The sequence below is a fragment of the Schistocerca nitens genome, chromosome 3 (genome assembly GCF_023898315.1).
Source record: "Schistocerca nitens isolate TAMUIC-IGC-003100 chromosome 3, iqSchNite1.1, whole genome shotgun sequence".
NCBI lineage: Eukaryota > Metazoa > Arthropoda > Insecta > Orthoptera > Acrididae > Schistocerca > Schistocerca nitens.
The window spans coordinates 513,691,240-513,707,673 of record NC_064616.1 but is presented as its reverse complement, the minus strand read 5'-3'; the positions used below and the strand labels follow the sequence as shown (position 1 = coordinate 513,707,673).

Below are 16,434 nucleotides of genomic sequence, written 5' to 3'. Positions count from 1 at the left end.
TCAGTCCCTAAACTTACACACTACTTAACCTAAATTATCCTAAGGACAAACACACACACCCATGCCGGAGGGAGGACTCGAACCTCCGCCGGGACCAGCCGCACAGTCCATGACTGCAGCGCCTTAGACCGCTCGGCTAATCCAGCGCGGCTAATCATAAGCAATTAGTTTTCCTAGCAAGCTGCCATTAAAGATCACTGGCCAGTTTTCTGCTAGTAACATAAGGATAATTGTGTTCTGTGTTAGTGCCAAGTTTGTTAGTGTAATTGAATGAACATTTTAGGGAAGCCATGCTAGTGAGAAGTTACTATTTCAAGATTGATGCCACTCTGACTAGTGACTATAATCTTGTGCTCAGATTCTCGTATAACCTTATCTGCTTCAGAAAATTAGTTACACCTGTGTGATGCCGTATTACTTACGGGATCTTACAGAAATGTGGTTGTACTGTGACATCGAGTCTGTAAAACTGTCTCATTGAAGTAATCCGGGTCAAGCTATCTGCGTTGGATATTGTATTTAAACACATTTATTTCTGGGTTAGCCAGACGGTTTACCTAGTAATGATTTATGTGCATCTTTTTAATCAAGTTGAATTTATTTCTTCTTAATATTAATAAGAGCTAAAAATCCACTCATTATCCTAAAGGTGTAGTTTTACCGGTACAACACAATGAAGTAAACGGCAAAGCGCCGCCACCAGAGCCTCGTCATTAGCACTACTCAGGCCTCCCTAAACTATAATTTTACTGAATCATAATTACACGCAATCATTATTAGATTCCAGATTTACTATCTAGGTCTTTAGGGGTTGCTTTAAATAATGCCACACGAAGCACGAATTAGTTTTTAAAGAATGTTTTGATCGATTCCCTTCACAATCCACGTGAAATACAGCCGATAACTTGGTTTCTATTCACTGTGATGCCGTGTGAACTCTACACAGAAGCAGGGCGCAGAAGTAAAATCATTAATATTAAGGTGCATTTAAACATCGAAACGTACGAGCGTATAGTCGCCATTACTGTGTTATCTGAATTCAACTGCGGCAAGAGAAAGAATACTGGCAAAAACGAAAGAGAAATAAGCTGTTATACAATGCAGTCCCTCGAGTTGCGCGTGTAAAAGAGCAGCGTTCCATTGTGAAATGTTTCCTACGTTACTATTACTCTGTCCGCAGCTAGTGGTCATGCGGTAGCGTTCTCGCTTCCCGCGCCCGGGTTACCGGGTTCGATTCCCGGCGGGGTCAGGGATTTTCTCTGCCTCGTGATGACTGGGTGTTGTGTGATGTCCTTAGGTTAGTTAGGTTTAAGTAGTTCTAAGTTCTAGGGGACATTGTCCTCATACGTACACCTGGAAGATTGTTGGAAATATACATGAATCATTTACCTTCAGCAAGCACGCACGCGCGCGGGCGCGCGCGCACACACACACACACACACACGCACACACACGCACACACCCACACGTCCGAGAATATATTTAGTAACAGTACATTTAGAACGCACCCCATGCCCAGGAGGGAACTCCAACTGACGACCTCCGCTTTGTAAACCACCGACCACCAAGACTAGCGAAATATAAAGACCTGGCGACATAGAGAATCGATATGAAATACAACCGGTATACGGTGGTATTACCCGTTCCCCCAAACTTCCAAAAACGGTTTCTCACACTCCGTGAACGTCGAATAAGGAAAGAAAGAGTTCAGTACTTCATAGACATCTTGTTTGTCAGGAAAGATCATTGTCTCGCTATGGTAAGGACTGGGGAAGAAAATATGTGACCGCGTCGAAAGAGCCATCTCAGTATTCCCCCGAAGCGGTTTAGAGAAACAATCGAGAATCTAAATAAGGAAAGTCGTAATCGCCTTGTCACGCGAACTGCCCTCACGAGAAAAACCCATATCGTGCACTGCCCGACTGAAGAGAGCAAAGTGCTAATCTAAATCGTTATGTGTCTCATTACACTTTGCGGAAAAGCTAAAAGAAGTAAACCCATGCCGTGTCCCTCAGATGAAAGAAACTTCAGTGAACTGATCGTTACTGAGAGCGGTTTTCATACTACTCTGCTAGATTACTCCTAGTTTCGTCCAGCTTCAACTAAAACTCAATAGTATACAACCTCCAATGCAAGTTTTAATCATATTGCGCCAAAGATCACAGAGAAGCTTGCAAAATGTGAATCTAACTTATAGAACGTCCCTGCAAATATACAACCTTAAACGTTTATTTTTTTCCAGAATCGATATTTTGATTTTAGGTGAAGGGACAACCAGAAACAGTTATTTACAAATCAACCGGAAGCTAATCTAAATTAATGACTGTAAGTCAGTTTGTCAACATAAGAGTCTCTCTTTCAGATTACATTGCACGATTAATGATGTGCTCTTTCAACTACATCTACATCCCTGCTTTGGACATGGATAATATAACACATACAAATGATGGCTCTAACAATGTTTGTGAGATATCAGGTGGTGATAATTTGTGGGAAAATATCGAAGTAGAAGTAAAATTCCTAGTATTCAACGGAACGCAACCTGAAGACTTGAGGCACTTATCTTGCTGACAGCAGTAGTCAAATAATACTTCGTCTCTGTACCACTAAGAGCACCATTCTAGAACATATTTACCTTTAAATTACCAATAGAATGACGACAATGAAAATTTGTGCCGGACCGGGATTCGAACCCGGATTCCCCGCTTACCGCGAGCGGTCGCCTTACCTTTTTTTTGTGCTACTCTCATTTTGTTCGTTATTGTTCGCTGCATTGGTTGATCCATTCACTCCTTTTTTTTATGACAGAGGGCAGTTAACCCTCTGACCGAACACGCTGAGCTACCGTGCCGGCCCATTTGGTTATCCGTACACGAGTCATGGCCAGACCCAAACTTCCATATGTCGTCAACCATGCGTGTACAACCTGTACTCGTACAGCCATTATGTATATTTCCGTACAGGTGAAAGTCGCTTGTCCGGTGTCGGCAGATAAATACGATAGTTCAATGTCTAAGTTATTCTGTATTACGATGCAAAGCTCCTTTGGACATGCATGTATGTACCTTTCTTATGTCCTACTACAGTTTCGTCCGTACAGTGTTGATTTGTGAATCTCGAAGGTGCCTTAACCTATGGACGTGAATGTGAATGTTATTACACTAAAGGTACAAATTTTCATTGTCGTCGTCCCATTCTACAGCTGATGGTTGTGCATATTCGCAATTGCGAATACAATTAATATATTTCATAACGGCTGTAGTCGCCGCAGTGCATGTTCCTTTGGACATGTATTTACGTCCAAAGGAACTTCGCATCGTAATTCAGAATAACACAGCCACTGCACTATCGTAAAAGAAAGGTACGTTACCGTTTGACGCCCTTTCAACGAAGAGGACATTAGAAATGGAGGTGTGACTCAGTGGCAATATGTGATATAAGTGACAGAACAGTACGAGGCTATTTAGTGTGTCTGGAACAGTGCGAGTAGGCGGAGGCCTTGGGGACAATGGCTTGGTCTCTGCGTTACATGCGTTTAACGCGCAGCATTCAAGAACGTATGAGCACGTCTGGATGACATCACGTGTAGCTGGAATACTCGCACATTATAGACAGGCATTAGTGAACACGTTGTGGAGCAAGAGCTGAAGGCCTTGGCGGTATTTCACAGCTGAGGGTAACATTCCGCGAGGGAGCAAACATTTAAAGGCAGTACTGTCAAGGTCTATCACCCAGTGCCAGGGTCGTTACATTGCCCTGAGTGTTCGTGACATGTCACCATTATAAAATCTGACCTGGTTAGGGAATTGTCTGCCGCGTCTGAGACACACCTTCATGATACCGGAACATACACAACTATGTTAATGTTAAACTTTAAAGGCCGTCCATGGCGCGTGGGGTGAGGTGCTGGTGGTGGGGTGGGAGGTAAATTGCGTTTCCTCGTGAGTATGAACAGACAGAAATGTTGTCTAGCGTAGCGTCGGATCGTATTATCTAAGCTGCACAATATTTTCGAGAGGGACCTGCTCGTCATCTTCAGGTATGACTTTGCCCAGTTGTTTCGGTAGCCGAGCCACAAGCAGCTACCGTCGCACATCAAGATGACGAGCAGCTGTCCCGTGGAACTATCGTGCAGTTTAGCTAATGCAATTCCACGCTACGCCCGAGAAGCTTTCAAGGAGTTACTTCGTCGGGAAAGCCTCAAACAGTATGAACGGACTTTGGAAGCAGAGGATATAAAGCACATCAGTTAATTCAGTTTATTCGCGGCATTCAGTTAGGGATAACGAGGCAAAAATGAAACATGACGACGATAATTTCCATATTCAGCGAAATGTAGAAATACGATCACAGTTGTGTTGGTAGAAGTGTAACAGAAAGAATAATGGAGCGCACGGCTGAGAGTATGTAGTATTCGCCGTTACATCAACTGGAATGCATATGGTGTGAATTTGGCACGTTGATGTATTTTTTCTGCAATTCAAACGTCCCCTCCTAGGTATTAAGATAATTAGAGAAATCACTCAAATATATGGAAATAGTTAGCTCACAGAATAAATGTAAACACGTGGACGCCTTATAGTACCAACGAGATGCAGATGACAGTACATTGGGTTTTCAGGAACGACAACTTGAGGACACTCAAATTTTATGATCTGTAGCGGCAAATTTGTTCACAGACAGAAATTTCCGGTATAAACAGGGAGTACAGTTGCCGCACTCCATATTAATGGTCACCAGTGGGAGCTCCGTGATAACACAGGCCCACGCCTATCTTAATCTGAAGACTTCACAATGGGAAATCCGTCTGATCTCCATACAAAGAAGATGCTACGTTCCTAAAATTCGTTATCAAGCGGATGTTGAATTCCTGGATCTATACAATGAAACCGGCCAGAGAAGACAAGGAATATCGGGACTCGCTCAACAGATGGTGTCGTAGCCGTCAATAACACGAAGAAATAAACTCCCAATGTAAACACCTCCTCCGCCGCAGTATGACAAAATATTATGACCCCCTGTTTACTAACGTCTATCTCTGAAACGCAGTTCTGCAGCGATTCTGCGTGGCATGAATTCGTTGAGACCTACGAAGGTTTCCGGAGTTAGGTGGCACCAGATGTCAACGCAAAGGTTACACGATTCCCGTAAGAGGCACATGGTTTGTGGGCGCGAAGCTGGCGCCCGATGCCTTCAAAGATGTGTTCCATCTGGTTCATATCAGGCGAATCTGGTGGTTAAACATGAACGTGAGTTCCCCATCATGCTCTTTAAATCATTGTATAACTATTTTGGTCTTGTGACACGGACAGTTATTTCATTTGACGACGCAATGGCCATTGGGGAAGCATGAGGGCGTGCAGATGGCCCGCAATAGTGTTCAAGTAGTCCGCAGCAGTCATAGTGCCTTCGATTACCGCCACAGATCCCATAGCAGCCCACCAGAATGTCCCCTGCAGCATAATACTGTCTCCGTCGGCCTGTGTTCGCGGCGCGGTGCATGTTTCGAGCAGTTGTGGTCTAGATAACGGCGTGTCTGGACACGTCAATAGCGCGTTGAAACGAGAAACGTGATTCACCCGACACGGCGATACGTTTCCTTTGATACACGAGTGAATCTCGATGGTCCCGTCCCCAATCCGATCGTACTTGACATTGTCGTTGAGTCAACATGGGAACACGAGGGAGTCATCTGTTTCGGATCCCCATGTTTAACAATGAGCGCTGAATGGAGTGCTTCGAAACACTTTTGCCTGCATCAGCATTGTAGTATGTCATTAAATCTTCCACATATCGCCACCTATTCTGCTTTATAGAGCGGGCAGGCGTCCGACCTCCACGTTCTGTGATAGTGAGAACGTTCAACACCCTGTCAACTACTTGCGGTATCACGGTCCTTCAACCACTTTCCATACATGCTCACGACAGTAGCACGGGAACACACGATCGTCTTCGCCGTTTTCGAGATGCTCGTTCGCAGACGCCGAGTCATAATCTGCGCTTTGTCAGAGTCGCTTGTACCAGTGAATTTCCAAACTTGTGGGTTGTACCGTTGCTATAATGATTCTCCACTCATCTCTGCTCTATTCATATACTTTCCTCATCGCGTTAAGTACCCGCAAAGCTACCAGGCGGCATTTAGTCCGCGGAAGCTGTGGTCGTACTGTTTCCACTTAACAGTGTATCTTCTTAATATTCTTTATTCACAAAACTAGTTTCGCTTGTCACCACTCTTTATCAAGTGTAATATACAGAGAGCAGTTCAAGCAGAGAACACGCACACTTGAAACGACCAGTCACGAAAGTGTGATAAGATTGCAGGTGGTGAAGCGGTGATGACCTGGGAGTTTCCTACTTAACTACGATGGGAATATTTCCCATCCGGCAGAGTGATAAGAATTTTAACTGGCAAGCAGCAGTAAAGAGGAACGGGATTAATTCATCTTTAAAGCTGAAGAAAGAAGGTCCCTGGAGCAACTAGACGACTCCTGAATAGACAAGATACCTACTTAAAGGTATCTGTTGCTGCAGATGAGTAGCCATCGCTGTTTGCGGTGTGTTCGGTGTTGTGCTCTTCAGTTAGAAAACGTATCTCGTGCTAGTATATTCTGTGCAACCCTCTTCATCTCCGAATAACTACTGCGGCGTATATCCATTTGAGCCTATTTACTGTATACATACCTTGTTCTCCCTCTAAAATCCCCCCCCCCTCCATCCACACACACACACACACACACACACACACACACACACCATCATACTTCCCTCCAGTTCCAAACTGACGATTCCTTGATGCCTCAGAATGTGTCCGGTCAACCAAGCTCTCCTTTCAGTGCAGTTATGCCATAAAGCTCTTTTCTCCCCAGTTCTGTTCATCATCTCCCAATTATTTATTCGATCTCTACCCACCAAATTTTCAACGTTTTTCTCTAGCACCAAGGTCAAAAAGCTATTTTCCTCTTGTCTGAACTGCTTATCGTCCACTTTTCAGCTCCATACAAGGCTACACTCCAGACAAACTCAGAAAAGTCCTCCTACCATATAAATTTGTATCTGATGTTAAAACAATTCCTCTTTCTCTGAAATGCTTTTCTTGCCATAGCCGGGCTGTATTTTATATCCTCTCTACTTCGCCCATCATCAGTTATTTTACTGTTCAAATAGCAAAACTCATCTACTACTTTTAGTGCATTTCCTAATGTAATTATCTCATCTTTTGATTTAATTCGACTAAATTCCATTATCTTTGTTTAACAATCGTTTATGTACGTCTTAAATTCTCCTTTCACGGCGCCATTCATCCTGTTCAACTGTACTTCTTAGTCCTTCACAGTATTACAATGCCATCAGCATATATCAAAGTTTTCAATTCCTTCCGTGATAACTGGGTATTGTGTGATGTCCTTAGGTTAGTTAGGTTTAAGTAGTTCTAAGTTCTAGGGGACTGATGACCATAGATGTTAAGTCCCATAGTGCTCCGATCCATTTGAACCATCAATTCCTTCCCCAAATTTTTATTTGGTTCGGATAACATCTCAGATAGACTACAACGCCGTTTCACTCCCTTCTTAACCACTGCTTCCCTTTCATGCCCCTCGACTCTTACAGCTGCCGGTTGGTTTCTGTACAAGCTATAACAACCTTTCACTTCCTGTACCTTCAAAAGTCCAAAGAGTATATTCCAATTAACACTGTCCAAAGGTTTCTCTAATCTAGAAGTGCTGTCTTCAATCTATCCTCTAAGATAAGTTGTAGAGTCAGTACTGCCAGGAGTGTTCCAGCACTTATGCACAACCCAAACTGATCTTTCCTGGAGCCAACCTCTACCAGAGTTTCCATTCTTTTATAAAGAATTGGTGTTACTATTTTGCTACCTTTACTTGTTACACTGACAGCTCTTTAATAGTCACACCTACCACGCCTGCTTTCTTTGGAGATGGGTTGGGGTCTTTGGGGAAGAAGACCAGACAGCGAGGTCATCGGTCTCATCGGATTAGGGAAGGACGGGGAAGGAAGTCGGCCGTGCCCTTTCAAAGGAACCATCCCGGCATTTGCCTGGAGCGATTTAGGGAAATTACGGAAAACCTAAATCAGGATGGCCGGACGTGGGATTGAACCGTCGACCTCCCGAATGCGAGTCCAGTGTCTAACCACTGCGCCACCTCGCTCGGTCTTTGGAGCTGGAATTACTACATTCTTCTTCAAGTCTGAGGGTATTTCACCTTTCACCAACGTCTTGCACACCAGATGAAAAAGTTTTGTCATGTCTGGTTCTCCGGGAATCTCAGTAATTCTTACGAAATGTCGTCCACTCCAGGGACCTTGTTTAGATACAGATTTTTCAGTGCTCAGTCCATTTATTCTGACAATACAATATGTTCCATCCCATCTCCATCTACTTCCTCTTTCTTCGTATAGTACTGCTTTCAAGACCATTTTCCATATATATCTCCTCTATATATTCCTTCCACCTTTCAACTTCCCGTTTCATACTTAGCATTGGCTTGCCATTTGAGCTCTTGATATTCGTATAGTTTATTCTCCGTTCTCTAAATATCTCGTTAATTATCCTATAGGCCGTATTAATCTTTCCCCTATTTATACATACTTCTAAGGCCTTCCATTTCCCCTCCAACCATTCCTTGCACTTCTCGTTCATTATTAGATACACTCCTGCATTAGCCTTATTTGATGCTCTGTTTACAGACGTTTACTCATCTGGTCAGAAGTTCTGTTCATCCTTCCACTGTACTTCACTAATTCCCTCTACATCTAACTACAGTACGACTTCTTAACATCTATAATCAGGTTATACCAAATTTGTCAACCATTGCGCAGCAAAAAGAACTCTATGTACGACTGCACACGAGTCATATGTCTTCCTTACTTTATGTATTTTCAGTTAGGTTCCACCCTGACAGCAGTACCTGATAGGGTCAATTTTGTTACGACAATTTATATACATCATTAATGGCGACACTGTCTGTGTTTATGGAGGAACTGCGTTTATTATAATACAACGTGCTTCAGGCAGTGTCTTTGACGATTTGCAACCATAGAAATCATGAAATGGATTCACATATTGTGAATATATATTGGCATCAACTACTCGTGACAAATGAAAATTTGTGCCGGGCCGGGTCTCGAACCCATATTTCCCGCTTGTCATGAGCAGTCGCTTTGACCAATTCGGCTATCCAAGCTCGCCCCCAATACCGCTCCAAATCTCCATACGCCATGCAGTCACAATCCAAACTGTCATAAATTCGTGGAACTAAGCATAGGAAGACAAAAAAAAGGTTCAAATGGCTCTAAGCACTATGGGACTTAACATCTGAGGTCATAAGTCCCCTAGAACTTAGAACTACTTAAACCTAACTAACCTAAGGACATCACACACATCCATGCCCGAGGAAGGATTCGAACCTGCGACCGTAGCGGTCGCGCGGTTCTAGACTGAAGCGCCTAGAACCGCTCGGCCACATCGGCCGGCATAGGAAGACACATGTTATATTGTACCGTCATTTTAGCCGCGCCAGGCGTGATCTTATCATTAATGGCGACAGTACCTCTGTTTATGCAGTACTGCATTTATTGTAATACAGTGTCATTCAGACATGGATGCCTGTCTGAAGGGACAGACACTGCCTTTGACGAATTGTAGCTGTGGAAATCTTGAAATAGGTTCACAGCTTGTGAACGTGTATTAGCCTCAGCATCTCACCCTACCTGATAAAATCACACCTAAACTCCGCCCGAACAGGCAACTTATGCCCAAGGGTACCGACCGGCCACTGGGTCATCCTCAGCCCGGAGGCGTCACTGGATGCGGATATGGAGGGGCATGTGGTCAGCACACCTCTCTCCCGGCCGTAGGTCAGTTTACGAGACCGGAGCCGCTACTTTCCAGTCAAGTAGCTGCTCAGTTTGCCTCTCAAGGGCTGAGTGCGCCCTGCTTGCCAACAGCACCGGCAGACTGGATGGTCACCTAACCAAGTGCTAGCCCAGCCCGACAGCGCTTAACTACGGTGATCTGACGGGAACCGGTGTTACCACTGCGGCAAGGCCGTTGGCGATATAATCACACCTAGCAGGGCTAAAATGACTACATAAAATAACAGTTGTCTACTTATGTTTAGTTTCACGAATTTTCAGGAATTTGGGTTGTGACTGCGTGACGCATAGAAGTTTGGACCGGCACTGGGAGTGTGCTTGGACAGCCGAAGTGGTTAGGGCTACAACTCCAGACAAGCGGGAAATCAGGGTATGGGCCAACTCTTTCAGGTTACCGTAAACATGACCCAAGATGCTTATTTCAACATTTTCGGAGAAGAAGATTTACTATTCATTCTACATTTTCAAGATGAGTATTCTGTGGAAGATGACAACAGCATTGTTCTTCAGGACTGATTGCATACGTTCCTGTTTCCCCATAAAAAATATGTGGGACTATTTTGAACAGCGAGTGAAACGTAACAACCAACAACCTTGAAACTGGGAGCTTCTACGGAATCTAATCAACAATGACTAGCTTCACCTCGATGTGGCATATATTTTCAAGAGGGAGTGCCACACAGTTCTTACATATTGCAAAAAATGTCATATTACCACCCTGAGCTGCTGGTAAAATACTTTATTTACACAACCAGTTTCAGTCGTCAGACCATCATCAGGTTCGTAAAAGTATTCACAACCTCACGTTCGGCGGAAGGATATGGCATAGCTGAAAAACGACTTGCAGGCTTCTTCTACGCCGCCGAATTGAGGCCATTATCAATTTTACATGCAGTGTTACACGGTATTAGTCACGTCTCTTGAGGATGGCTAATTTTTTTTTTTTTTGCCCACTGTGCTTAGCTGATGCCATATATCCTAGTATTTAAATCCAACGTAACTTACTTTTGAAATGTAGTAAAGTGAATATTCAGTTGGTTGCGCTCTGCAAAGGTAGTGGGCCACGTCAGCTCTAGGATTAGGACGTAAGACAGAGATTATATTTTTCTCGTGATCATGTCAGTCGCTGACCATAAGCAGTACGGCCAGGCGCAAGACAAGTGAGGCGGGCATTCTCGCTAAATCGTGTCAGAGCATTTAGCGTGGGCGGAAGCGTGCTTGACGTCAGGGCGGCGGAGGCGGTGATGCAAGACGCGGCCACCGTAGTGTACCGCTACGGCTCGCCGGCCCGCGCCGGTCGTCGACACGCGTGGACCTCCCGCGCCGCTACGCGCATGCGCCACCGGCTTCCGCCAAGCTGTCGTCATCTGCCAGCAGTAAAACGTCTTCTAAACAGACGACAAACATATGTTCAGCAGGTCTGCGCCCTTTGTGAACGTGCCGTTGGAGATAGTTCGTACCACGAGAGTTTGGCGCGAACACTAGCACAGTATTGACTGAACTAACGTTCTGACAGTGACCGCGCTTCCTCATGGTCACCGATTTTGTCCAAATTTATGGTATAGCAGGGCTTGGCCAGAAATGAAAGTGACAGAAGTGAGAGCTCCTGATGGAGAAAAAACAGCATTTTTTGTGCAGGTTTGGCGGGGCACGAGCTATTTATGTTAGCGTAGTTTCCCGCCAGTGGTTGGTGCAGAGGAAAGACTTGAGAATGGTAATCAGAGGGTATTGTGGTCGAGTCACTGTGTGGGAACATTTTATTTTCAACTTTTACGTTACTTACCCTGCAAATAAACCGAAATAATGCACAATATATTGATTTATCAATATCTTCATGAAATTTATCAACATTAAACGGAAAGGAAACATTCGAATTGCATATTTCCAGGAAGAGATTGGAAAGTGTTCACGACTACTTCGTATATAAAATTGGAAGGGAAACGCAGTCCCATGCTTCTTGACAGGACGTAGGGGAACGATGCGGGAGACCCGCACCGCCGCACTAGGCAAGGTCCTAATGGAGGTGATATGCGGTTGCCTTCCTCCGACCGTAATGGGGATGAATAATAATAATGATGATGATGATGATGAAGACGACAACAACACCCAGTCACCTCGGAGTAGTTGAAAATCCCTGACCCCGCCGGGAATCGAATCCGCCGGCCGGGGTGGCCAAGCGGTTCTAGGCGCTACAGTCTGAAACAGCGCGACCGCTACGGTCGCAGGTTCGAATGCTGCCTCGCGCATGGATGTGTGTGATATCCTTAGGTTAGTTAGGTTTAAGTAGTTCTAAGTTCTAGGGGACTGATGACCTCAGAAGTTAAGTCCCATAGTGCTCAGAGCCATTTGAACCATTTTTGAATCGAATCCGGGAGCCCATGGTCGGAAAGTGAGAACACTACCGCGAGACCACGAGCTGCGCAAGATTACATTCTTTTACTTTAAAGCTGATGATTTGAACGTGCTCGGGCGATACTCATCGTAAAAACAGGGGAACCTATCATTCCTGTGCTGCAGCCGAGGACTGCTCGAAGGTCAAAATGAAACTAACGGAATACGAATTCCAGTACTCTTTAATTACAATATCGTTTGGGGAAATTATTTGCAGAGCCCCCGTCGACAGTGTAAGTACAGTCTCTTCTTGGAAATTAATTGCAACCCCGAATATTCTTTTGTCTTTCCTTTTCATGTCTGTTATGAAGACACTAATAAAAACAATATACTGCGCATTGTTTCGGTTTATTTGGAATGTAAGTAACGTAAAAATTGGAAAAAAAATATTCCTGCGTAGGGAGTCGACCCCCACAAGCCTCGGGTAACCATACGCAAGTGTTTGCAAGTGAGCCAACAGTTGCCTGTAAACTAGGCTAGCATAAACGGCTCATGCCTCGCCTTATCCGCGCCAAAGATGCTACTTTTTGTTAAAGCTTGGCTGCTCCCACTACTGTCACTTTCATTTCCGGCCAGACCCTGCATATAACATAAATTTGGACGAAATCGGTGATTACGAGTAGGCGCAGTCCCCTTGTGAGTCTGTAATGAGAGCTTCAGTTTGTAAAGGAATGTTAGTTGACACTAAAAATTGTGACAGAATGGAAGATATGTGCCGAGCTCATAGTAGAAGCGATATCTTTGACCTTCGGAATCAGTATTATCGACGTCGTGGTCGTAAACCTGGCCACGGCACCTCATGTTGTGTCGAGGAATGCCATACTTTGTTCACAGCCAAGGAAAACGGTCTTTACATGCGCAGGCAATGGTCAGAGCTCAACTCGCTGGCAACACCTCACCTATGCCGCTGTCGTTTTGGCTATTGCAGCTGTAGGTAGCGTGCCCGAAACGCTGCTTTCAATTAATAAAGTATTCAGTCGCTGGTCGTTCGAACTAGTGTCCGGGATACCTTACAAAATCGCTGTTTTACCAAAAATGTATTCACTAAACAGGGTGAGGCAGCAAATGCAAACCAACCAAAATACAGGGCTATTACAAATGATTGAAGCGATTTCATAAATTCACTGTAGCTCCATTCATTGACATATGGTCACGACACACTACATATGCATAGAAAAACTCATAAAGTTTTGTTCTGCTGACGCCGCACTTCAGGTTTCTGCCGCCAGAGCGCTCGAGAGCGCAGTGAGACAAAATGGTGACAGGAGCCGAGAAAGCGTATGTCGTGCTTGAAATGCACTCACATCAGTCAGTCATAACAGTGCAACGGCACTTCAGGACGAAGTTCAACAAAGATCCACCAACTGCTAACACCATTCGGCGATGGTATGCGCAGTTTAAAGCTTCTGGATGCCTCTGTAAGGGGAAATCAACGGGTCGGCCTGCAGTGAGCGAAGAAACGGTTGAACGCGTTTGGGCAAGTTTCACGCATAGTGATGTGAAAGATTCAGTGTTTAAACCTCCTCTACCAAGAAACGTGCCAGAACTGCGAGCTCGCATCAACAATGCTTTCGAACTCATTGATGGGGACATGCTGCGCCGAGTGTGGGAGGAACTTGAATATCGGCTTGATGTCTGCCGAATCACGAAAGGGGCACATATCGAACATTTGTGAATGCCTAAAAAAACTTTTTGAGTTTTTGTATGTGTGTGCAAAGCATTGTGAAAATATCTCAAATAATAAAGTTATTGCAGAGCTGTGAAATCGCTTCAATCATTTGTAATAATCCTGTATATGCAGGTCGTGTACCAATGCTCAAGGTGAACATTTCGAGCACTTAAAATTACAGAAATAATAATAAACACCTGAGCCGCTCCTGCGTTAAATGTCTGCATACATTTGGTACAGGAGGGCAAATGTTTGGGTGACTTCTGACAGCGGGACAGTGGTTTGCTGCACAGTTATCCTAAACTTAAAAAATTAGTCGCGTACATCAGAAAATGTGCCACGTTGTCCCCCTTAAGTTAGTGAAAACCGCACCTAGAAGTGCACTGTTGACCCTTAAAATTGCTACACCATACTGGCGGTAAACAGCAACGTCAAATTGGTACGGAGTGTACTATATGCTTGGATATGTAACTGATTAAAATTTCAGCGCAACCGCACAAACTAGGTAGGAGTAACGACATCGACATTGTGTATATAAAGTTCTTCATTCATAAATCGTTTGTGTGTGGGATAATCGTATTGTTCCTCGTTTAAGAAGGAGAGAAGTCTACAAGCACGTGTCGCAATTCATCTGCGACGTTATCATGGATTGTCAACACTGTAGTTTATTGATTCCCTATATTGCTGCTTGCGCTGGTGATCATGCGAATATTGAATCTTTGGGTTCAGAGTGCCAACGAGAAGGACACATTATTTTGTCTGCTGTCCAGGATCGTTAGTCACGCTACAGTCTTTGACAAAGCCTTACCACCAGCCGGCCGCTGCTGCAGAGACGAAGCCTAGATCACTAACTTACGGCACCAATAAAACTCACCACGCCTCCGAACTCTTGAGTCCGGGAATCTGCAAGATTTGGCAATACTGAGGAATCCGAAATGTTCTGCAGGAAGTTTTGTCTTCCACTCGATCTGTTCTAGTGCCGTATCTGCTCGTGGTAAACGTCACGCACTGTAGACGGAAAGTAGCGAGTTTAACTCCATTCCTTCCTTTAATTTATTGAACCACACTTCGTTTATCTACCTAAAGTATCAGTCGAATGCAGGCTCAAAAGTAATTTGCTTCACTTTCTAACGCACTGTAATACAAAGACCTTTAAGAAACTCTCTGTGAAGAGATGTGGCTGGGTCAGCCTGCCTGTGGCAGTGGAGGTGTGCGAATCTGTCTTCTGGTTGCTGTCAATAATGCTCAACTCAGTCAGTGAAACACCTTTCTGTTGTAATCAGAACGTACTCAACTGAAGGAGTTATTGATGCACAATGGTACATAATGATGCATGCAACACGAAAAGATAACCTGAAATTCATGTTCGACCGCAACTTTATATGACTGAATTATTTTGATAATAAATGATGGCTCGAGAAACTGGTGAAAATCAGCTTTATAAACGTAGTAGGCATCCATGTTAAACTTCTTAACTGTGTTGTGTACGTAAAGCTGTACAGTACCGAAATCTGTGACAAAATAGCTGGATCCTGGGTGGCAACATGAGTGAAATTGCCATGATCCTTGCATGACTTGGTCTCCATACTATCACTAGCTACGAATTTCTATTCGAAATAACCGTTGACCAAACTAATGCAGTGATTGCCCCCTATGGCAAGGTGTAAATAGTTCGCCAAAAAGTGGTTGTCTGTCCATAAACTTCCAGTTCTAAATGGTGTCAGCCAACTCGAAGTAGACTTGCATACACATATCCCGTCGTATACAAATATACGTGGTTACCATGCAATCATCATGTACGACGCTCAGCTACGAACGTGCGAGACATGCAGTACAATAGGTCACGTCTGCGTGCAGTAATTTCAACGGCGAGTTGTGCAACTTCCAGTTGGCGAGATGCAACACTCCCGATGATACAACACTCCTCATAAACCTATGCAGCAGCAGCAGGCGGTCAGTACTCGGACACTGAGACCCCAGATGCGACTTGGGTAACAACTTTCTCAGGGAAACTGGTGATCCCAAAGAGACAGTAACGGCTACGGAGCAGGACACAAAAACGAACATAGCTGCGCAAGGACAACATGGCTCACAAAAGGAGAAAGAATCCAACACTTTCTCCAATACGTACGACAGCCCGACCCAAGAACCAAAACCTGCCACTAGGAAATCTGAAAATACAACAGAAAGATCCTCTCCAAAGAAGGAGAAGAAGCGATTCCCAGCCCATCACGGCAGTGAACAGATGGTTGGGCTACGCGAGAAAGCTAAAAGAATTGGAAACAAACAGATCGAGCAAACATCTGATAATAAAAACATGAAAACGAGTGCACCAAACGAAATTCAGCGCAGAGAAAGTTCTTCCACAGTAAGTCCAGCCGCCAAAGTATTTAATGAAAGGAAAAACTTCATCATTGACCTACGTAGAGCGGATAATTCTTGTGAGAAAATGGCAACAACAAAGGAACCACGCAAAGTGA

General features: G+C 44.4%; 1 pseudogene; it reads right to left on the bottom strand.

Moving 5' to 3' along the window:
* Positions 1-9,957: 9,957 nt before the first annotated feature.
* On the bottom strand, positions 9,958-10,074 carry LOC126249850 (5S ribosomal RNA; annotated as a pseudogene).
* Between the last annotated feature and the right edge of the window lie 6,360 nt (positions 10,075-16,434).